Source organism: Mus musculus, chromosome 5 (assembly GCF_000001635.26).
Source record: "Mus musculus strain C57BL/6J chromosome 5, GRCm38.p6 C57BL/6J".
Lineage (NCBI taxonomy): Eukaryota > Metazoa > Chordata > Mammalia > Rodentia > Muridae > Mus > Mus musculus.
Genome location: NC_000071.6, coordinates 82,318,165 through 82,343,291, shown reverse-complemented (window position 1 = coordinate 82,343,291; position 25,127 = coordinate 82,318,165). Strand labels below are relative to the sequence as shown.

The following is a 25,127-nucleotide window of genomic DNA, read 5'->3' as shown; positions in this document are numbered from 1 at the left end:
GACTTCCATGCCCTCTCTGGGCACACTGTCTACCTACCCTTTGTCCTGTTCACCAACTAGCCAACTCTCCAAATCTCACCTTCTGCTTTTAATTGGAAAATGGAACCATTCTTGGGTAGGAATGATTCTATTTGCAGTTCCTTTCCCTTCCCAAAGGTGGAAGAGTAAGATTGAAGAAAACTCCAGCATTCTACTCAGGCCGTGGGCTTTCAGAAGCTTGTCCACTGGCCAATGTTCTCTATAATCATCTCAGAAGCATGAATTTAGGGACAGCTCATAGTGACTTCTAAGTGACAGCTAAACATCCTATTAAGTTTGTCACTCTGAAAATTCGAGAGCTTTGGGAGCTCTTGGACAGGAACCAAGGACTAAAGTCAAATGCATACATTTCTTACTGTAGCTAGCACAGATGGACAGTAAATATGATGCAGTATTTCAGTCATGCATTCAGGTTTATAATAAACCCATTGCTTGTTTTTCTGTTTGTTTTTGTGACACAGTCTTCCTATGTATCCCAGGCTGTCATATACTCTGTAACTTAGAACTTACTGCAAATCCAAAGTTACCTTCAAACGCCTGTTCCTTTTGTCTTATTTGCCCATTGTTGGCCTAACACAAATGTGCACTACAACTGAACCCTTACTGTTTATATCAGACAAAATAAATGTGAATCTAAGTTTTCAATATTTAAAAGATAGAGACTCATTAAAATATTAAATCAGTTTTTTACAATGTGGTTTCACTATCGAGTATAATGAAAACATGTTATATTCTTTATGGTACAAAGTATTGACTGAACAGTGAAATCAAGCATAACAATTTATATTTCAAATACAAAATATATCCATACAGATTGATAAAGAGAATAGATTATGATCTTGTAATAGAATATGTAAGACTGATTAAGGATTCATACATTCTTTTCAGCATGAGTTGTTTTTATTTACAATTGTTCACAGTTGGTGGTCAAAGTGTCATCCAAACTTTATGTAAATTTATTTTTATTTAAATTCAGCTTATTTCCTGGGATAGTCTTATTTGAAAGCACAAATTATTTATTAATTAGTGACCTTTTAAAGAACAGTTATTTATTTACATATTATAGTGATACATATAACATTTAAATTTTATTTTAAAAATTACTTCACTACTCTGATGCAATTATGATCAGTTTTAAGACTCTGCATTACACATGCAATGTTAGAAACTCTATACCTATTTATTTTTAACTTAGTTTTCAGGTTTCTTTGAATATATCTCATGCCATCACATCATTCAACCATGAACACACAGTATTAACGAGGAACATTATAAAACTAAGTTATTTTAATTTATAACATCATTTAACATTATATTTGTTATTTCTGAATGAAAATATGATTCTTGACTAAAATATTTTTACTTACGTACTTTTATAACTTTAGACTGTGATTATGTATTATACTATTGATCTTTGATTACATATAATTTAATTATGAACTTGCTTGAATTTTCATATTATTATTCCTAACTATCTTGCCTATTGCCAAGATAGAATAAGATTTTATTCACACCTTTGTCTATCAGATCAGATTTTTAAAAGACTTTATATTAACCACTTAAACAAGACATAAACCTATAATATGCATATGCTTGTGCTTGATTTGTTGAGGAATTTCTACAAATAAGAAATCAGGAACTCCTTGCTAGAGAAATAAGAAATCATTTTGACTATATTAAATTGAAATTTGTATTTCAATATTTGCATTTTTTTCTAATTTTTTAAATAGATTTTTTTTCAGACGATACATTTTGATTACGGTTTCTTCTCCCTCCACAGCTCCAACATCAGCTCTGCCTCCCCTCTCAGGGTGTTCAAGACTGAACTTTCATCTTCAAAATGAAATTTCCTATTATATGTTTCCAAAATGATTCTTAAATATTCACACAAAGAAATGCTGCGGATTAGCTATAAAGATGTCTATTGCGTCCAGGAACAGTTGAATTAAGGTCATTTAACATCTTTATAAGAAGCCACGTGCCAACAATGGCTGAACATATTTGCTTTATCTGGACCTGTTCACCATACATCTACCTCTGACAGTCATTAAAAGGGCCTGAAATACTTTACCTATAAAGTGGTTTATATAGGGATGCCTAAAATTTAGTACATTGATGTAACTGAAGCTTATTTTGTTCTAAATATTTTAAAGTTGCAGTACAAGTGTTTTTGCTTTTTTGTTTCTTTTAAATAAGCTCCTTCATCATTAACTTAAAGCAATAAATTCAGAGCAGAATTGAAACATGTTTGTCATGGCTTTTTTTTTTTTTTTTTTTTTTTTTTTTTTTTTTTGTCTATTGTAGTTAGGGCCATCCAGCCCATGTTTTACCACACACAGAGGTTCATATGGGCAAACACAGCAATGATCTTTGTACCATAGAATGTACTGCTTGATTATAAGTTAGGATAATGGAAGGATGAATGTGTTTAAAATGGGTTTATAAACAAGTAACATGGTGTTTTAAAAATCTCAGAAACAATAGCATTTTTCTTCTACTTTGCTTTTAACCTAACAACAAACAATAAAGATCAAGAAGTTTGCTAAATCAATGTTTATCTTGAAATGTAATGTTTTTGGATATGAATGATCTTTCCCAGGCTCACATGACACAAACCTGGTACCCATTGGTCATGCTATTGAGAAGAGGTGAAATTTTGAGGTGGATCCTGTTGGAGGATGTGGCTTAGTAAGGTCTGTCCTTAAGGGTTCATTTTGTCGCTGGCTCATTCCTCTTCTTTTTGTGTTTTCTGGATGCCAATGGGTGAGCAGCTGTGAGCCACCACGTGCCCTTCATTGTGATGTCCTACTTCAAAATATACTCAGAAATGGTACATATAACTGATCATGGGATGAAACTTTCAACTAGGAATCATAATAATCCATTGAGCATTAAAGGCTTTTTACACTTCTCGGGATTATAGAAACTAATAGGGACAAAATTGCCAGGACTCACAATTAATCTACATAAAAGCCTTAGAGCACTGGGTCTCAACCTTCCTACACCTGGGACCCTTTAATGCATCCTCATGTTGTAGTGATGCCACCACCATAAAGTCATTTTTGCTGCTACTCCATAACTGTAATTTTGCTAATTGTACTGTAAATATATTTGTTTTCTGATGCTCTTAGGTGACCCTTGAGAACCTTTTGACTCCTAAGGAGGTAATGACGCACAGGTTGGGAACCACTGTCTTAGAGTCTAACCGTGCAAAGCAGGAAGCACCATGCATGTGATGGAATTGCTATTTTAAAAGAACTCATTTACAATCAGTCAGTTAAAGAAAGCATATCGCGTCAATATGAAACCTTTAGAATTTATTTGCTATAAGAATACAATCTGCACGCCTTTAATCCCAGCACTCGGGAGGCAGAGGCAGGCAGATTTCTGAGTTCGAGGCCAGCCTGGTCTACAAAGTGAGTGCCAGGACAGCCAGGGCTATACAGAGAAACCCTGTCTGGAAAATCCAAAAAAAAAAAAAAAAAAAAAAAAAAAAAGAATGCAATTGTAACTTTATGTTTGAAGCCTAGAGAAAGGATTTAATTAATGTTTTATAGACTATTTCTCCCTTTGATCACCAAACTGAGATTTATTAAGACAATGAATGTTGATCTCGGGTTTTATTTAAATATCCCTAAAATAAGTGAAAGATATTGATGATAGACGTAAACATTATGGAGTTAATTGAAATAGTAGATGAAAATTGTCCTGAATAAAAAAATAAGTTTAGGAACAGTGAAAACAGTAGAAATAAGTCAGAAAAGTAAGCTGTTGATAAGAATTTTGCAAATTTCTACTTTTATACTTCCACACACTAATAGCCTAATGCATTTTCAGTTGATTTTAGAATTCCTTTAAGGAAAGCAGCATGTGTGCATATGGAATTGGACTTATATTGATGATAATGTTTACTATTTTAGGTGGCACAAGGCGCTAAATAAAAGCCATGATGTGTAATAAACTAACAATAACTAGAACAACTATGAATCTCAAGCAGCTGATTATATCAAGTATTTAGAACAGGTATTTTGGATCTACTAAATATAATTTGTTCATATAGTCATTCATTTAATAAACACTTTTCTTGTTATTACCTGTACTATGAATGTCTGAAGATTTTTTTTAAACAATTGGGGTAGGAGGTTATAGGCTAATTACTTTTTTTGGAGAAGATAACATACCAATATTTGACAATAAGTGAGGAGACAAAAAGAACAAATTTAGGTAGTGATAATTCCATGAAGGAAGTATCAGAATTAAGAGATGTGGTATGTTTGGTGTGTAATAGCAACAGTCAAGGTCTCCTAGGACACAACACAGCAGATCTTTGAAGTGATGTAAGGAAAGAAGTCATCACTTGAGGACTGGAGAGTGGAAAATTGATGACAAAGAGCTAGAGGGCACACATTTTAGAAGAAAGGGGAAGGAAGAGTGCTAATATAAATGTATCTTGTTGTATAAGAGTGAAAGATGTGTAACTTTAAAGTTAAAAACTAGAATGTGGGCATAGTCCACATCCAAAGTCATAACATAAGATACCAACTGCAATGCTAGTTCAGGAATTTAGCAGCCTGAAAGATTGTGAATTAACATATAAAAGTAAGTAATTGCATCTACTTGTAGGTAAGAGACTCGGTGGTTTGCTGTAAGAGCTGGTAAAAGACATGGTGAAAAGATACAGGCACTCATTTGGTAGCAAGATGGATGAGGGAGGAGCAAGAGCTCATTGAGTGGACTACAGGTCTGTCTGCTCTTAGTAACCAGCCCGAACTGGGCATTATTATCTAAGATCTAGAAAAGTAAATTTGTGTACACAGTGGAAAGTACATCGGAGGTACATACAAGGTATAGTTGTAAAATATATCTGGTCATTTAAAGATTATTATAATAGTTGAGCCTAAGTTATAGTCAAGGGAAATGATGTAATCACATTTTTCTCCACATGTTCTGAAAAAGAGATAATGTGCTCTCCTAACAGAAATGAACCAGATAGAAAGGGTGTTGGGTAGTCAATACCATATGAAACCATTGCTTTTTCCTTTCTGCTAAAAAAATTTTAAATTTTTAAATTAAATATAATTAGAATACTCCCATCTATTCCCTTCCTTTCCCCCATACTCTGCCATATACTATACTTTTAACCCCTTCCTTGATACACTGTCATCCCCACTCAAACTGATATCCTCTTTTTTCCATCTAATATAAAAATTACATATGCACAAATATATAAATACATCCTGCATAAATATATAAATGTATCCTACTGAGAGACTTTAGATTTGCCTATAGGTATATGATATAAGGATTCACTGGTTTGTATTGGATAACTAATTAGGGTTCTCCATCTTGAGAAAGACAAATTTCTTCCTCTCTCAGCAGGCATTAGTTCTCAAAGACTTTTGTCTAAAAGAAGGACTATGTGATATTTCTATATTGCACAATAGTATGTCTACTGCTATTGTCATAGTCAAGTCTTGTTTAGGCAGCAATAGTTTTGAGATTGCACGGATGTAGATTCTATGTAATTTCTTTTTTTTTTTTCAATTTGCCAAGCTGTGACTGTTTATTAACTGACCAGATTACAAAAATACAATGGGTGACACCTTAGTTCATCCGTCTAATAAGCCTGTTTATCTGGTCTTCCCTGTTGCCAGCACCTCCACCTTCTACAAAGTGAGTTGTCTTTTTCTTCATCCCACCTCGTGGGGAAGATAACTTGAAGGGCCACAGGAAGTTATTTGCTTCCTTGAAGCGTTTCCCGACTGTATAGATCTCATGAATTAGATCCTCCATGCAGATGATGCCAAACTTACCAAGAGACCGAGCAATCAAGGAATTATCTGTCAAGGCAATCTGCTTCTTGTTGATTTTGCCGTAGCCGCGCTTGTAGATGAGCTCGTTTACTGACTTCAGGTTGGGGTACCCCCATGCAATGTATGGTTCCACAATCCGCAGCATGTTAATTGAAGCCTTGTTGAGCTTAACAAAGGTGCCATTGAAGATCTGTCGAAGACAAAGGAGCTGCAGAACCTTACGAACCTTTGGGCTCACTCCATTGATGCCTCGGATTCTGATGACAAAGGCCAGCTTTGGTTCTGCGGGCACATAGAAGTGCCCAGCTTCCCTTGCCATCCTGGCCATCCGAATCTCAGTGCAGTACATCTGCCTGTACTCCTTGTGATAGTGCTGTGCCTTCTCATAGATGAGCTTCCTCCTTGCCTTTCGAAGTGTCTTCAGGGCAAACTTCTTCCTCAGGCGCTTCACCTTCAACTCTGTGAAATTCCTTCGCTTTTTCTTGAGGGTTTCTGGCACAGCGGGAACCTTTTTCTTGAGAGATTTTTGCCCAGCAGGAACCTTTTTCTTAAGGGTTCCTGGCACAGTGGCAACCTTCTTTTTCTTCTCGGAATCTATGTAATTTCTAAGATACACAAGCGCATGGGAGATTTCTTGAGTATTTGGCTCTTACAACCTTCCCCTTTATGTGATATTCTGAGTGTTGGGTGTAGGAGTTTTGTTGTAGATGCCTCCTTTGTGCCTGGGTACTCCATGATCAGCTGATATCTACGTTATAACCTATAGTGACTAACAGCCTTCCTTTTCCAAGCAGAAATGAAATATTGCATTTTCTAACTTTCTTTTAGCATCTCTCTTCCTTGACTGGTGTTCAGTCCGATGTCACATAACTCTCTCCACTCAGCACAAGTGGAGCATATGCATTAATTACATGATATTTGTTAACAAAACCCAAGTTACTTTCTTAGAGACAAAGCAGACTGATGGAAAGTGAATCAACTTGAATAACTAATATGAATGCAACACCTTTCATTAACTGAAAAACAGTGGGGAAATTCATTAATATAATTTATGACTATAATATTAATCTACGTAAGGGAGTGATAATATCCTTACATAGCACTGAATTTGTGATTCATTGAACACATATCACACCTATAGAAATATCAACAAACCTCCATACTTTCTCCCCAAATAATAAAATTGTATGAGTACTCACTGTAATCTCCATTTTATTATGGTATTAACAACAGATACTTGTTATAGATAATTAACAATATTCTTCCTAGCTATAAAATCACAGTTCCAGTATTAGGATGTAAAAATCTTTAAAATGAATGCATGCTTAATACAGCATTAATACAATTAATTGGGTTTTCTTATATTGTGGTCTAGACTTAAAATGAACAGATATGCCAGAGCTGATCTTAGCCAACCTCTCAACTTTACAGAGAAGTATTTTACAGAACCTTGTAATTATTTTCATTCACAACAGTTTTGATTTTTTTCTCCTTGTACACTTGTTTTCTGTATCACTTTGTGTGTTGCTTCCATTTATTTCCCCCTTTATCACTCTCTAATTGTCTTTTCAGTGTATAATATATATGTCAGTCTACAAATGTGTCAGCCAGTTTTCCTTGAGGAGACAGGTGTGAAGTATGGATAGACAGCACTGAATAATCAATGATATACAAATTAAGTGAGAAATAATTAAATTCAAATCTTTTGATGTGAGGTACCCTAGTTTACAACTACACAAAATCATGTTATGGATTTACTGTGGTCCAGAAAACTTAAATGTAGAAACTCATGTGTCAATGTAACTAGATTTTGAAGTATACTATTTCATTACATTTAAGAAACTTCATGAGGATGGTGTCAAGTAGACTTAGATTTTTTTAAACATACTTTATTTTGGGTTCTTTTTTTCCTATTAGATATTTTCTTCATTTAGATTTCAAATGCTATCCCAAAAGTCCCCTCTACCCTCCCCTCGCCCTGCTTCCCTACCCACTCACTCCCACTACTTGGTCCTGGCTTTCCCCTGTACTGGGGCATATAAAGTTTGCTAAATCAAGGGGCCTCTCTTCCCAATGATGGCCGACTAGGCCGTCTTCTGCTACATATGCAGGGTTCTTAATCACTTCAACCTCTCTTCTAGCCCACCTACCAGAGGTAGGAGATAAAGAAGGTTATAGGAAAAGTATGTTGTGGACCTGATTCCATGGGGCAATTTCCACTATTATTTATTAGAATACCAGCAGTTACGTTCAATAGCAAACACAAAACATGATTAGTAGTTGGCATAATCCACCAGAAACAGCAAGACTGAATCATGATGAATCTTCACGAGTCAGTAGAAGCATCCGCAGAATGAGCTGGAATATTATGAGAAGTTGTTTGGCTCATTTCTCTATAGAAGGGAAGACCAACAAAGACCAATGAGATCAGCAAAGAGCTACACAACATAGCAATGAAAGAGAGTCCTCCCACTGTTTTGGGGGTTCTTTCTAAACATCATCTGTCCTCTCAAGCATTTGTTTTCATCAAAGTATCACATGCCCGTTCATGAGACATCTTCCAGAAACATATCACATGACATTCCTGAGTTGGTAAAGGATCCAGAAATTTCTGCATCAGTGTCCAAATTACACTGGACTGGGGTCCTTAGAAAAGGAAGAACCTGCACACCTTTTGGTCTACTGTGAAAGGGAGAAACAGCGCACCTGTTTGTCTACTATATAAAGACACACCAGAAAGGGAGTGTCAAGGGAAACAGCCATCAAAAAAAAAAAAAAAAAAAAAAAAAAAAAAACTGAATCATAGAGTTCATTGATCTTAGATTTCCCAGCTTCTAGAAGTATAAGGGAAAAAGAAAATCTGTTGTCAAAGCCTAAAAGTTAATATTATTTTGTAATCCCATCATTAGTTACTAAGGAAAACCCCATTATGTATTGTGTAATTTGTTCAGTTTTGTACTCTGTCTACTTTTCTTCAATATTTAATCCCACATTGAACTGAGCCTACTAGTTAGATAACCACAGCAAAGTCTTTTATCAATTATTTAGTTTATTTACAAAAATAAATTTATAAAATGTATTTACAATGCTGCTCCCTCCCAATCCACCCACCCCCTACTTGCAGTGTCCCAGAATTCTCCTTCCCCTTTGCCTCTGAGAGAGTGTTGCCCCTGGGTATCCTCAGATTACAGGATTAGGTGCATCCTCTCCCACTGAGGCCAAGTAAGGCAGGCCTCTGCTACATGTGTGCCAGGGGCCTTGGACCAGCCTGTAAATGCTGTTTGGTTGGTGGCTCAGTCTCTGGGAGCTCCCAGAGGTCAAGGTTAGTTGACACTGTTGGTGATCCTGTGGGATTGCCATCAGCTTCAGAGCCACAGGAAATTATTTTTTTACATAAAATAAGTAATTATTTATTTATTTTCCTTTTTTTAATTACATATTTTCTTCATTTACATTTCCAATGCTATCCCAAAAGTCCCTTATGCCCTTTCCCCCACTCTCCCCCTCCACCCCACTTCTTGGCCCTGGCGTTCTCCCTATTTAGGCATACAAAGACTACAAGACCCAATGACCCAATTGGTCAATGGGCCTCTCTTTCCACTGATGGCTGACTAGGCCATCTTCTGATACATATGCAGCTAGAGACACGAGCTCCGGGGGGTACTGGTTAGTTCATATTGTTGTTCCACCTATAGGGTTGCAGATCCCTTTAGCTCCTTGGGTACTTTCTCTAGCTCCTCCACTAATATCCATATATATATTGGATATTAGTCCCTTATCTGATATACATATACATATATATTGGATATTCGTCCCTTATCTGATTTAGGATAGCTAAAGATCCTTTCCCAATCTATTGATGGTCTTTTTGTCTTCTTGAAGGTGTCTTTTGCCTTACAGAAGCTTTTCAATTTTATGAGGTCCCATTTGTCGATTCTCGATCTTACAGCACAAACCATTGCTGTTCTATTCAGGAATTTTTCTCCGCCACAGGAAAATTTAAATGAACAATTTGATTGAAATATGTTTCTTGCACTCAACTGGACCTGACTCTTTGTACTGAGGTAAATAGTAAATGAATACAAATGGATTCCATTTAGAAATAAAAGTGAGTGGATGCCAATAATTATAAATAGAATTTAGCCACTATCTTCGAGTGCATTCTACATAGAGTACTTTAATGAAGCAAGGTGCAGAATTAATATCTAAATTATATAACTTAACAAAACTTTAATTCATACTAAGCATATGAGTGGTCTTCCCGAGGGCTGAATGAGATAGTTCTGTCACAAACTGATCTTTCCTAATATTTTATTGACATAAGAATTTGGATCCAGTATCTTTAAATAAATAAGCAAAAAGTCCTCCAAGCACTGATCAATAAAACATACATACCTTTAATCCTCTTTACTTCCTAGATATAGAGAATGTAAGCGCTTTGATTGTTGTGTCAATCCTGAGTTTTCTCAGTATCTCTTGCTAAAATGAATACAAAACCAGGTCCTTTAGCAGTATTCATAAAGGAATGTATCTTTTTCCAACTTCTCATTTGCTATCTGAGGGTAAAAACTAAAACAATAGAATATGTTGGGCATAGTGGTTCATACCTTTAATTTGAGCACTCAGGAAGCAGAAGCAAGCAGATCTCTTGTAAGTTCAAGTACAGCTTAATCCACAAAATGATTCCAAGACGGCCAGGGCTATTACACACACACACACACACACACACACACACACACACACACACACAAACCCATCTTGAAAAGCACAAACAACAGCAGCAGCAACAACAACAACAACCATTACTACTACTACCACCAATAAAAAAAAAAAAAAACAAAAACAAAATGAAGAAAGAAACAGCAACTGTAGAATATATATAATATATAAACCTTTCAATAGCTGATGTACCATTCTATGGCATTACAGCCCTATCTTTCTAGTAATTCTTGTCATTAATCCCCTCCTGGAATGATCTGTTTCACCTAATGATCATACTGAAGTTGGAATTTTCACAGATGAAGGTAACTATTCAGTGAAAATGCTCTCCTCACATCCACATGCCCACATTAAAACTTCAGTCATCTCTTTTAGAATACATTTACACCCAGGTCAGAACTGATTAGTAACTGTCTCAAAGTCATATTGTCAATAAGTGAGACAATGAGTTTCATTTACTTTTATTCTATTTCTTTGATGTTTTCTGGTGTTACCTAAACAATAATTAAAAATTAAAAAAGGAGTAATGAAATAAATGTACCATCCTTTCTCTGATGGTTAAATAACAGTGATGGAAAGAGAGTCTTTCATTTAAATATGTAATACCACTTGAAACATGATACAACATAACTGTATACATTAATGTTTAGCTCTGTGCAAAGAACATGGTGTTGAAGAAATGAGAGACAAAGGGAAAAGTCCTCAAAAGCAAATTCATTCAAATCTGATTATTTTCTATGTCAGGCATAATACAGGTTCCATGTTGGATCTGAATATTTTCTCTGCATTCCATAGCTGCACAATGTGTTATCTTCCTGCTTTGTCTATTATTTAAACCCATGTTTTGACATGAGGAAGTAACTTTGAAAGGAGATGCATAATTAGTTCAATGACACTTAGACAAAAGTCATTAGTGTTTGGTCAAAACACATCTTGTTTCGGTTTTTTTTTTTCCTTAAAAAATTTGAGGCCAAAACAAATATGATTGCTTTCTGAAAACAACCAGGCCTAAAATTGCCTTCAAGCTATAAAGTAATCCATACATTTTACAATAAGAAAAAATAATGTACATTAATCAAATTTCTTGTTTATTGTATTTGTTATTAAGGTAAAAGACACAGTTTTAATAAATATTTAATTTTTTCCTCAGGGCACCAAATGAATAATACCATTCATCTATCCTTTGCATGCATAGTCTGAGAAAAGTCACTGACAGAATTTGAGGAACTCAACATCAGACTGTTTAGATATACACATCATTGTTGATAGTAATGTTAGTGAATACACACTATCATTTTGTTTACTTCTAACTCTGATTGGAATAGTATTTGTCATTTCTTGCAATACATCCTGAGTTTTGAAACTAATAGTATTTAGGTCAAATGTTGAGTTAAAAATAAAAAAACTAGCACAGACTGATATGGAGAAATTTATTGAAACTTTAATTTGTAAAGAAAAACAAACAAACAAACAAACAAAAAAACGCAAAAGGAAGCCGAAACTGCCTAATATGTCCAGAGTGCACACTGATTCATGCTTACATCCTCCACTGTAATACCAGCATCAAATCACAACATTAATATGATTGGAGTTGATGTTAAAGGCACCTGAAAAACACCTTAAAGTCTTACATGCTACAAATGGGTTGACATGCTTTAAAATCCTGCTGATGTGCACTTTATGTGAAAGGCAAAAAGGGCTGCAGCAGGATGCAATCTAGTGAGTACTTGCCTCACCCTTAATCTGACACTTTCTCCCCTCATTAAGCAGTTGCTGGAGATAATCAGTAATTTAGGACCGAATAGAGTTGTATAGCTTCCAGTTCTTTCTACAAATTCGTACTCTGATTAATTGCTTTGCTTTCTTTGTGCTGCTGTCATTGTCCAGAAGAAGAGCTTTTATCACCGTGTGCTCATGAAGTCCAGCAAATGGATGGATCCATTAATGTTTTTCTTTCACGGGTTAATATTTGTATACTTGAATAAGGGAGTAATCCTGAAAGTACAACACACTGAGCTAATTAAAAAACATAGGCACACAACTGAATTTCATCTCAGTCATTTATAGCTATTTGTCAATTTAGGCAATATTTTAATTGATAGAAATAGTTGTTGCTTGCAATATAGCAAACTCACAGTAAATAAGGATCTAAGGTTTATATTTTATGCAGTATTCACTTTTAATGTGGATCAGGTTTTCACTATTCATCTATCCATTTATTTTAAATAATCATTGTATCCTTTTTGATTGCCTAAAAGGAGTCAGTCAATAAAGTATTAAAGATGACACAAATCAGTGATGTCTTCAGATTTTTCTACTTGCTTGTGGGCTATCATTTCAAAACTTCAGATAAATCATAGACATTTTACATGGAGAAATAAGCATTTATCCTGAAATGTTTGCTTATTTCTTTTAAGATTGTGTGGTTTTATAGATAAGTGAAAATATTGGCTTACTATTATGACATAATCATAGGTTTTGTTAATATAATTACCCTTAAATTTCAGATGAATTGAGCTTCAGGTTTTCTATTTGTAAAAATGCCAAGACAAATGTTCAGAACAATGTCAAACTAGTGAAATTCCATACTGAGTAAATACTTAATAGTTAAATATAGCCAATTATTTTTATTCCCATTCTTAGTTAAAGTTATTTTCCCCGGAGATTAATTTTGACCTATTACTATTAAATGGAGATTAAACTAATCAATACATCCCACACCAAATTAACACTTTTTACTTCTGCCACATTTTCAGTTATTATTTCTTTGCAGTCAAACTTTGCCCAGATTGCCTCTGTGAATAAAATATGAAGATTTCTTTTTCAATTCTTAGTCATTAATAACAACTTTTCCTCCTACAGAATTTGTGCTTGACTTACTATTGATCATGCTTGCCCAATATATTTGCTTATTCATGTATGCATTCCTGGGCTACACAGACATGTGTGTAGGTATACATGTATCTAAGTACATACATATGGAGGCCTGAAGAAAGCGCCTGGTGCTTTACTGAAACACTCTCGGCTGTATTTTATGAGAAAAAAATCTGTGTCTGAACTTTGAACTCACTTATTCAAACACACTTCCTGACAAACAAGTGTCAGACAATTTCCTGCCATTTTCTTCCCATTACTGAGATTACATGTACGTATTGCACATCTGCCTTTTGAAGAAATGATGGGTATTCAAGCTCAAGACCTCATGATTGCAGAAATACTTCAGTGATGGAGCCACCTCCCCATCGGTCTCATAGACATATTTTACCAGCTCACTAATTGACAGTTTTCACCATTGAAAGTTAGATGAAATTATTCAGTCGATTCTCACTCTGATAATGTTCACTACATTTGTTTTAAGCTTTCACGGGTTTTAATAATATTTTTTAAGTAATGTTTCTTACAGTTTTAGTGTAGACCAAAGAGAACAATGAGATTAAGAAAGCATAAAAATGAGTATAAACTCCTTAGAACTTGCTGTCTGTTTCTTAGAAGTCTGTGAATATTTATATAATACATTGTAGTTGCCTTTTTTTTTTTTACTTTTTAAAAATATCCTATCTGTGAAAATACCTTGCAGTAAATTAAGGGTCTATGCTTGGCATCATTATTCAAATGCAAGTTTTAATATCCATGCTGATATCCTGCAACTTACATTTCATATGCAGTTACAAAACCTTCTTATTTATTATAAATGCCTCAGTGAAATTATGTCAACTTAGGCATGGGGATTAATGCATGAGTAATATAGAAACTTCAAAGGGTTGATATTATTCTCACCCCTCTCGTAATAACAATACCTGTCAAAGGCGACAAACTTAAAAATATGAAATCATATCATTTATTCATTTCATTTCATCTTCTTTAATTTAATACTTTTATTGAAAAAATATCTGTCTCTATTAAAGAAATCAGGATGTATCTGCCTTATTATATATATTTCTACTATTAACTAACATATTCCCATACACAGGCAATTGTATATGCATACACACACAGAGACACACAGAGATATACACACACAAGCGAGCATGCATACACACACACACACACACACACACACACACACACACACACACACACACACACACCACAGGCGTCCTGAAAATGACACATCATTGTTTTGTTTTTTGGTTTTTGTTTTGTTTTGTTTTGTTGTTGTTGTTGGCACATCATTGTTTTGTTTTTTGGTTTTTGGGGTCTTTTTTGTTTGTTTGGTTGGGTTTTTTTGTTTGTTTGTTTGGTTGGTTTTTTGAGACAGGGTTCCTCTGTATAGCCCTGGCTGTCCTGGAACTCACTTTGTAGACCAGACTGGCCTTGAACTCAGAAATCTGCCTGCCTCTGCCTCCTGAGTGCTGGGATTAAAGGCATGTGCCCCCAAGCCCGGCTCTGTTTTTTCCTTAAGGTTTAGTAAATACTGATTATCAATAATTGCTCAAATATTTTTGCCTTAGGTATTCCTTGGAGATGTACTTTCATGGTTTGTAAACAAGTAACAGCCAATAGCCTTAAACCATATGAAAAATGGCATGCCTAAGAAACTGAGAAGTTGCAGAAAGCTTCCCTCAGATTTGGGATATAAAGAAAAAGAATCAGCATTCAACAAGACACAAGGCCTGCCATCCAGAAGCGAATAGATGTGAGTGTGGTTAAACAAAACCTAGATCTTCCTGTGTAAATATCATTATTCATAGAGGAACTAGAACATAAGAAAAGAGAGTTGCCAGTATTCTCATCTAGGCAAGGAAGTGAAAGAGGTTGCTGAAACAAACTTCCGTAAAGCAAGTAAAAGGACTGCCTGGGAAAACAACCATCATGATCCTGAAACCAGATAAAAGCTTATAGTTCTGATTAAATATGAGGCTAATACGTCATTGACAAGGAACCTAAGTCCATACTAGTGAAACATGAAAATATACTGGTAAGCTGAAAGTTTCAAAAGGATTAAGCTATTTCTAAAGTTCACAAATCACACCATGATATAAATTAATTTATAATGTATACCTCTGATGCCAAGTGATGAAAGGATATGTGTCTAGGAAATGCATTGTGGAGTGACATTTTGAGACTCTTCTGGACTGGCAGTGTAGTTGAAGCCAATTAGACAATGCTTGTCTTATGCCACGTTTTCCATCCCAATCAATGATTTTACCTTATATTCTCATTAAAGACGACAGTTTATTTCATATTTCAGATACTGCCATTTAGAACAACATCTAGGATATTTTGTTTCCACCTGAAAATGAAGAAGTATAAGAAAGGAATCATGTATTACTACTCTAAGTGAATAGAACAATAGATACAACCTTCATGGAATAGAGAATGCACAGAGTGAAGCACAGCATTAAATTTATAATAAGCCTGATAATAACATAGAGAAGGGGATAATTTCATTATCATAGCTAGTTGTTCACATTTTTCCTTTTATTTTGGTATTATAATATATTGCATAATTTATTCATTATCTTGCCTTTCTCCAAATTCTCCCACACACCCCTTCTTGCTCTCTTTCAAATTTATGACCTATTTTGTCATAATTGTTAATAAACAATTGTTGTTGCATGTACATAAGAATATACATATTCTTCTACTTATAAACTTCTCAGTCTATATAATGTTACTTTTGTATATGTTTTCATAGTTGAACATTATTATTAGACTATTAAACCATGTGTTTTTCTTTAGGGAGTACAAATAATCCCCTCTTATTATTCCTTAGTAAATTATATTTCCTTGTGTAGGGTTCTTTCCCACACATACACTGGCATAAACATATAAATGTGGGTATCTATAAGAGAAAGTCTCAGCAATGTTGAAATAATGAAAAATACAATATCTAAGTGAAAAATAATAAAAAGGCCCACAAGCACCTATAATCAATACAATATTTGATATTCCATGAAACACAAGGAAAAGAATCAAACAACTTGAAAGTAAGAAATAGAATTTTAAGTACTTCATGGTAACTTTTTATTGACAAAAGATTCCACAATTCAAAAATGATCAATATGATATTAACAGCCAATAAAAATAAGGTCACTTTGCAAAAGTTCACTTATTAGAAATCAACTTGTAATTCCATAGAAGATTATTAATCACTAGAATAGTAAACATTTGAGAGCCAAAATGTTTATATTCACCTCAATATTTAAAGATTTTTTGAATAAGTAGAGTTTAATAAATTAAACACATACACATAACATACAATACATTGATAATTGATTTAAAGTTCTATAAACACTTAAAATATGCTATAAATACAGCCAAAGCTTCAGTTTAGTCAAAAAGTGATTAACAGAATTCATGAAAACACTAACAACACAGTTGTATGAGTTCACATGGCTTTCCAATATGGTTGTTGTCATCAACAATGCATAGGGAATTTAAATGGACAAAGGATAGCCAACATGATATTGAAAAGAAAAATGGCAAAAAATATAAATTACTGAATATAAAGATACATTTTAAAGCTTTAGTACTTAAGACTGTAGATTTTGTTGTCAGGAGAATTCATATTAACTAACAGATCATAAAAGTATATTCCAAATATAACTTTGTCCTGCAAAGTAGAAAGTATAACAATTCTGAATTATTTAGTATATCCACCAATTCTCTATCTCACAATAAATAAGATTTTAATTTACTTGTGAATTTCATGTAACAATAAAAATGAAGAGCACTGTGATTTTATGAACTAGTGATTACAGTAATGAGTGAGTGTATATGAAAGACTTTAAGACAAATTTTCCATGAAATGCAATAGAGGGTATAAATCACAGAGAAATATGTCATTCTTTTACTTTGTTACAGTTATTTTTATTTATTTTATGAATAAGAGTACATGGTTTCTGTCTTCAGCCATAACAGAAAAGGGCATCTGATTCCATTACAAATGGTTGCGAGCCACCATGTTTTCTGGAAATTGAACTCAGGATCTCTGGAAGAGCAGTCAGTGCACTTAACTGTTGAGCCATCTCACCAGCCCTATAAGATATTCTTTTTTTATTATTTATTACGTATTTTCCTCAATTACATTTCCAATGCTATCCCAAAAGTCCCCCACACCCCCCCCAGTCCCCTACCCACCCATTCCCATTTTTTGGCCCTGGTGTTCCCCTGTACTGGGGCATATAAAGTTTGCCTGTCCAATGGGCATCTCTTTTTCACAAAGGTATAAATAAATTAGAAAAGTCATTTGGACAGAGATTAGACTAAGGAGAATGTTTCGTGTGTTTGGGTTTTTTTTTTCTTTTTCTTTTTTGATAGGTAGGAAAATGTCATTTTTATTTTGGTGCAATCCACATAGAAATAATGCATAATTTATTATATATAGTATTATTTATAAGTAAGTTTTATTGTTCATATCAAAATGTTTTAATTGTGAAAACATCATAGAATAAATTATAAATGATACGAAACTCTGCTTATCATATATTTGCAGTCTGAAAAGTAAAATTCTACAGTGAAATTGCAATTTGTATGAACATATATATATATATATATATATATATATATATATATATATATATACACACACTGATATTTGAATGGTGAAAATGTATAGAGATCTCCATAAACTAGCCTACTAGGATCTGGGAAACAGAATGAGTTATCTCTATGAACATGCATTCACATGATAAAAGACGTCAAGTGAAAACAAAAGAAAGGATGCTTCAATCCATGAGGACATGTTCACTTTCACCAAATATTTGACTCTAACACGTCCATAGCAATGCAAAAAAATAAAACCAAGTATTATACAAGAAATTAAATAGTCTGATTTCTTTACTCTTTTGATGAAAGATATCAGAAAATCGGAAGCTGGAAATGCACTCTAGTTAAAATATGAAAACTCTATGACTTAGTTTAATTTTTGCTAGGATTTACCTAAAGGAAGTCCAAAAATAGATGTCACATATGATGCTTTTCATATCAAAGTTTCCGAAACCAATTAACAATTTGTAAGAACATGCATAATTAAATAGCATCACTAGACAATGAACCATTTTAGACACTCTAGAATAATGTTTTGGTCATTACGGGATTCTTTGAAACTGGTCCCCTAACAAGGCATAATCACATTGAAATTTCACCACCACAGAACATTAGAGTAGCTGAGATCATCGAGCAAGCCATTACTCACGCTTGCCATGAGGATTCTTGATTTGTTTGCTTTCAGACAAACTTGCTACATACTCAAGCCAAGAGTCTCCAACAAGTGATGGTCTTGTCTCAGCTATTGCCACTGCTCAGTGGCAAAGAATAGGACTGTGGGCTATCACAACATGTGTTGTGACAATGCCAACGCTGGTGTAGCAAAGCTAGTGTGCTGCTCCTTGTGTAAAAACATACTGAATGCAGTGGAATGCAGTGTGTTAAATGTAGTATATAACACCAGTAATGAGGTATTTTTTTTTAATTTTTTTTACAGTTCAGTCATTACTCTTTCCTAGTCTGCCCTCCCTCAGTTCCACATTGCATTCTTCCTCCGCACTGTCTCCAAGATCGTGTCCCCACGCTCCAAATCCACCCACCTGCCAGGTCTTTCCTCTCCCTGGGGCCTCAATTCTCTTGAGGGTTAGGCACATCTTCTTTCATGTTATTTATGACTCTTTATTTAAAAGTATGTTGTTATTTATGTTGCAATAGTTTATATTTAAACTGTATTCATCAATATACCAGAGACAGCTTTCACATTTGTGCTAGACATATTGCAGTGTGGTTCCCAAAGATATACATTCAGTGATTGACCTAATGCACCTAAGTTTATGAATGATGAACACACCTAACAATTCATTTCCCAGAATATGTACTTTTGTTAAGTGATACAATGAAGTGTATTTATAGTTAATGAAGTGCATGTACTTCTGTAGGAACTGAATGGCCCAAAGTTATGGAGGAAAGATTGAAGGAGCTTCAACCCTGAATAACTTATATATGAGAATGGCAGGAGTTGTCTACTTCCCCCTTCCCAAAATGGTACCACCATAAAACAGACTACCCACCATCACTTCTAATAAGAATGCATTACCCTGACTGTTATCAGGCTTCATTCCTTGTTTGATCTCATAAGGTCCTCCCGCAACCCCACATACTACATGCTATAGCCCGTGAGTATGTAGATGAAGCATCTTCCACCACCGTGCCTTGGACAAGCCTTGCCCCAGAGACATTGACCACCTTCCTAGGGGCATAAATATTCCTTTTCTTGTCCCTCCCCATCTCTGAAGCTGTTCCCTAGTGCCTTCACTCCCCATGCAGTTCTCCCTGACTGAAATCCTGAACTGCACTCACCCAGGCAATCCAATCTTCCCGCCCTCCAGTCCAGGGTTGTGGGCAAAGGGCTGAGAAGTGGACACATGGCAGACTTCATGCTGTAGGACAAAGGCCATTCACAAACGAATACAACCTTGCCATTCCAGGTAAGGAAAATGCCACAGAGGCAATGTTAAGCTACAGTTTAAGAAATGAAGTGCTCTGCTGCTATGGAGAAGGAAACAGTGAGCTCAAAATAATGGCGATATCCCCTGCATGTTTTAGTTGGTGATAGCTCATCAAGCTTTTCACTTAGGACCTATTTACATTTCTTTATGTATCATATATTGAAATAAAATATTTATTAACCTTGATTAGTACTTTTGCTTCATATGCATTTTAAGTTATAACCCTATTAAATTAATTGCTGTGGAGAAAATTTACATTCATATTTTATGTATCAGTTATATTTTGTAGCTCTGACTACTCTGTGGAACAGCACTTGCTGTAGTCCTGAAATGCCATATTCAGCATTTGCAGCAGAAGGTAATCAAGCTAACTCTAGCTAATGTAAACTTGGTAATTAATAATGTGGTGCCCTATGATAAGAAAGTGCAGCACACATACATGTGAACCAGCATTTCTCCTGTTTCCTGCAGACTTCTCTCCCTGACCACAGATACAATGTCTATACCCATGGGTTTTCATGTTGAGTCTATTTCATTGGCTGTTGTTGACTGAAACAAGGAAATACTTGAATTCTAAGACATCTTAATTCTGTGCTTTGGTGAGTCAAGTTAAAGTATAGCAATTGTAAGCTGAGGATATAGATATGGATATGGATATGGATATAGATATAGATGATATAGATACAGATATAGATATAAACATAATATATACATATGTTGCATTTGCTTTATTTTAACTTCAAATGAATTATGTGTCAGTCCCTAGACAACAATTAAAGAATTCTGATTGTTAGTGTGAGGGAAAAGTTAAAGTTATTAAAAAAAAATCCAGAAGAAATGTCTGCTGAGTTTCCAACCCATAATTCAAGATAATTATTAGGGATCAATGTCATCTTTTCTGGGGAATGCAATATCACGATATAACGTCCACTATTTTAAAATACTTCAAAAGAATTTTGTTATCTCTTGCGTGTATGTTTGTGTGTTTTTTGTATTTTTTGTCTTTGTGTGTGTGTGTGTATGTGTGTGTGTGTGTGTGTGTGTGTGTGAAGAGGATCAAACCTAGGGACCTGTGCTTGTTAGACAATTTCTATACAATTGGGTTAACTCTACAAACCTTTAATGACATAATTTAAATATATTATGAAAAATACAGCTAATGCCAAAGCAACACAAATACTTCACTAGATGAAACAAAATAAAGATAGATCAGTTGTAAATTCTAAGAATTTAATTAAACTACATTTAACTAAACTGCTCTCCTTGATCAATACCAGCATCTTATTTGTCATTTGTATATGAACAGATCATTACATTGTCATTTATCTCATATTAGCACAGTGCTTACAGAAGAGAGATTCCTGAACTGTCTTCACCAACTTTTCATTGAGGCTTGAAAACGGCACTGCCCAAGTGACTGACAATGAGCGGCAACTTCCAGTTAACAAGAAATCTTCAAGATTATACAGTGCCAATTTATGACATACACCAAATCTATATAGCAATTTATACATCATAGAATTAAAACTGAAGAAAAATAATGCATCCTATGTGCAACTGTGGATTTGAGAATATAAAAAGCTTCATTTCTCCGGAAACTCATACTAAATGAAACCAAAAAAAAAACATTTTTTACATTGATTAAAGGAGTTTCTGATTGTGTGTGTGTGTGTGTGTGTGTGTGTGTGTGTGTGTGTGTGTGTATGTGCGTATGTGTGGTGTGTTTATGTGTATATTTGAGTATGCCTATTGGTGCATGTATTTGTCCATTTCTGTGTATATGTGTTTATGCATGTATGTGAACATGTGTGTATGAGTGTGTGTGTAAACAAAGTTAATTCATGAACTATACAGATTGCACATCAATAAAGGCAAATAAAAATTCATTTTAATTAAACAAAGTGTCCGGGCAATATAAACTGCCTTTTCCAATCTTGTTTTGTTTGAAAGGATGATAATACAATTACAAGCTTTGTGTGAGTTTACCATTTTAACAATGATGCTGTGAGTAGTCGGATAAACAACAAAACAATATTTTCATCTTTTACATCTCTTGGAAACATTGGAACACTATCTGGGGGTCATTGGTAACGCAAATGGGAATCCCCATTTCCTTCACAATTTGCCATCTATTTATAGAGCAATAATTGGGTACAAACCTTTTAAGTTATTATGATTCACAAAGTACTGGAATGTTGAGAAATAATGTGGCAAAAGCAAACTGGCACGTTAGAGTTAGGCTGTCCCTCAATAGCAAGACTGTGTGCCGGCTGGAATCTGCATTCCACTGTGATGCAGATGTAAAAACTTAAAGAAAATGAAAAGACTTACATTGTCTCAATTTTCCAATTTAAAAGGAAATAAAATCTCTGTGAAACAACTTGAAAATTAACTAAAATCTTGAATATCAGTTGAGATTATAAAAAGTAAAGCGGGGAGGATTTAACTGGGTGGATATCAGGGAGAACAATACAGAGGAAGAGGGAGGAAGAAGGGATAAAGAACACCAGGGAACCTAATTATATGTGGAGAGACAGAGAATGATGGGAAACCCTTCCTTAGGTCTGAGTGCAAACGTTAATAGTATCTGAAGGAAACGTCCACCTTAGCTTTCTGTTCTGAGTGTCCACAGCATGACTACTGTTTCCTTATCGGCACCGCTTCTGCTGAGAATAGTGAATCCTGCCTCATTATTCAGCTGTCTATCATGACATCCCTCACTGCTCAGCGGTAGGATTTAAATGTGTAGCTTCCAGAATCCTGAGTCTCCTATCAGAGATAGCAGATGGCTCAAGTCCAGCTCTTCTGTACATGTGAATGTGTATCTGTCCTTTTTTTATTCACTTTCTCTCCACCTGTTTAGGTCAGTTCCTAGGGTCCTACAGCTCTCTATCTCTCTCTTCCCTGTTGTCTCTTTAAGTATTGGAATTGTGGACACTCACACAGTCAGACTTTAACATTTACTGAGTTGAACTTGGGTCCTTATTCTTGTCTAGAGTTCTGTTTTCCTTTCTGAGGCTGTGATAAAGCACTCAAACCAATACCAATCTTGAGGGAGGGAATGGGCCTTTAGATCTCTACACATCCTTGAGAGAAGACAGGGAAGGAACTGAGAAAGGAACTTGAAATGACTCACTAACTACTTTATATAACCCAGAAACAATTGCCCAGTGTTTGTGATGCACACAGTGGAGTGGATACTCCTGCATCAATTAACACTCAAAACCATCTCTCACAGAGATATAGCCTCAAATCATTATGGTAAATATGATCGCTCAGTTTAGGATCCTCCTCCTGCCAGGTGATTCTAGGCTGCCAAACTGACAATCTGCTAACAAGGATGAGCAGCAAACACTTTACTCACTGAGCCATCTTCCCACTCCCTTCTTGGCAGAGTGCTAAACAGAGTAGCATGATGTCAACACTGTAGTATAAAAGACATGGCTCACTTTACTTGCTCTACTAGCACTTTGGAAGGAAGTGTTTAAAAAAAAAACAAAGCACCCCATTAGATGATCATTTATATAACCCACACATTTGAGATACTTTGCAATATTGATGTCAGATCCAAAAATACTCCGAAGACAAGCTTAAAATTATTCACTCAATAAGTACCTTTAAAGATATTTTTTTAAGAAAAAGTAAGAAATATTGAGAAGTGTAAATTGACTTGTTACCAACTCTGCATTCATTGGCTATCTATTTCATCCATGTTCACAGAAGCATTCTGAGAGGGGATTGTATCCTAAGTATCTCTCTACTTAACAATAGAGATGCATGCTGATAAGTCCATATACTTTGTTTCTCCAATTGAAAAATCCTACTTTATTCTGTTATATTATGAACAGCATTCACATTCCTCCTCAAACTAATCTAGAATCTCAAGTCCATAATACTCCGAAGATGTTAGAGGAAGCTAGAATATGAAAAAAAAAAAAGAATAATATTCAGCTGCAGTTGAAGTTTCAGAGGTGAAATGATTTTAGTTTTGTTGTCATTTTCTCCTCATTTTAGTCACAAGTATTAACATAAGTGTGGCAAAAGTGATTTAAATATGAGACATTAACTGTTTGTAGCCAGTATGATCTGAGAGCCAAATCCAAGTCTTTGAACATAAGGCAGACACAGAAGGCATTGTATAAGAAGAGAACAGATACTTGAGACTTTCCACATTAAGGGAAGTCAGTCTTCAGTATGAGAAGAAAAAAAAAAGTTCCAGAGAAAAACATACTCAGTATGAGAAGAAAAAAAAAAAGTTCCAGAGAAAAACATACTCATACTGGCATTATTTTAGGCAACATTACTTGAATGAATTCATAAAGGATGGTGATGCAGCTATGGAAATCCACACATTGCTCACTGCTTCAAGAGTGAGATGTGGTTGGGAATGCAGTTAACTGATAGACCCGATGGCCATGCTCCTTTGCAAACATCACGCTGAACTCTAAACTCAATAAAGTTCCTTGGCTACTTCCTACCAAGTACTGAGCTCAGAGAGGGTATTAGAGCAAGACCAGTCCAACCCAAAACTGTCATGCTTAAAGGAATAAGGGTGCAGTCTTTTCTCAGAGAGCCCTTGTTGACTTGATCAGCTTGTTCTCAGAGGCTGTTATAGTGTGAGCCTCTTCCTTTCGATGCTTTTTTCTACCCCTTTATTTTAAAATAGGGACACCCCTGAATCACAATCTGATGTCCTGAACCTCTTTATCACTTACAGTGACCTCCAAAGTAAATGGCGGCTATTTTTCAGAGGTCCTGAAGTAACATTTCTGGGATGTAAGTTTATATTTCTGGGATGTAAGGTTATATTTGAGAATAGACAAGAAGAATGTGCAGAGATGACTCGGCAGTTAAGGGTACTTGTTCTTGCACAGGGTCTAGATCTAGTCCTGACCCAGAGAGTGCTTCCAAACCATCTATAACTGCAGTTCTAGTATATCTAATATCTTTAAATGACATTTGACATTACACACCCTGACAAACATGGTATGTACATAAAGAAACACAAAAATAAAGCACACAAAACAGCCGTATACACCAAATAAGTAAATCTGAATTTTACAAAATACCTAATAAAATGTGGGGCAGCAGGATGCAGAGAGAATTGTTTTTGTCT

General features: G+C 35.0%; 1 pseudogene; it reads right to left on the bottom strand.

The window, feature by feature from the left end:
- On the bottom strand, window positions 5,575-6,445 carry Rpl7-ps7 (ribosomal protein L7, pseudogene 7; annotated as a pseudogene).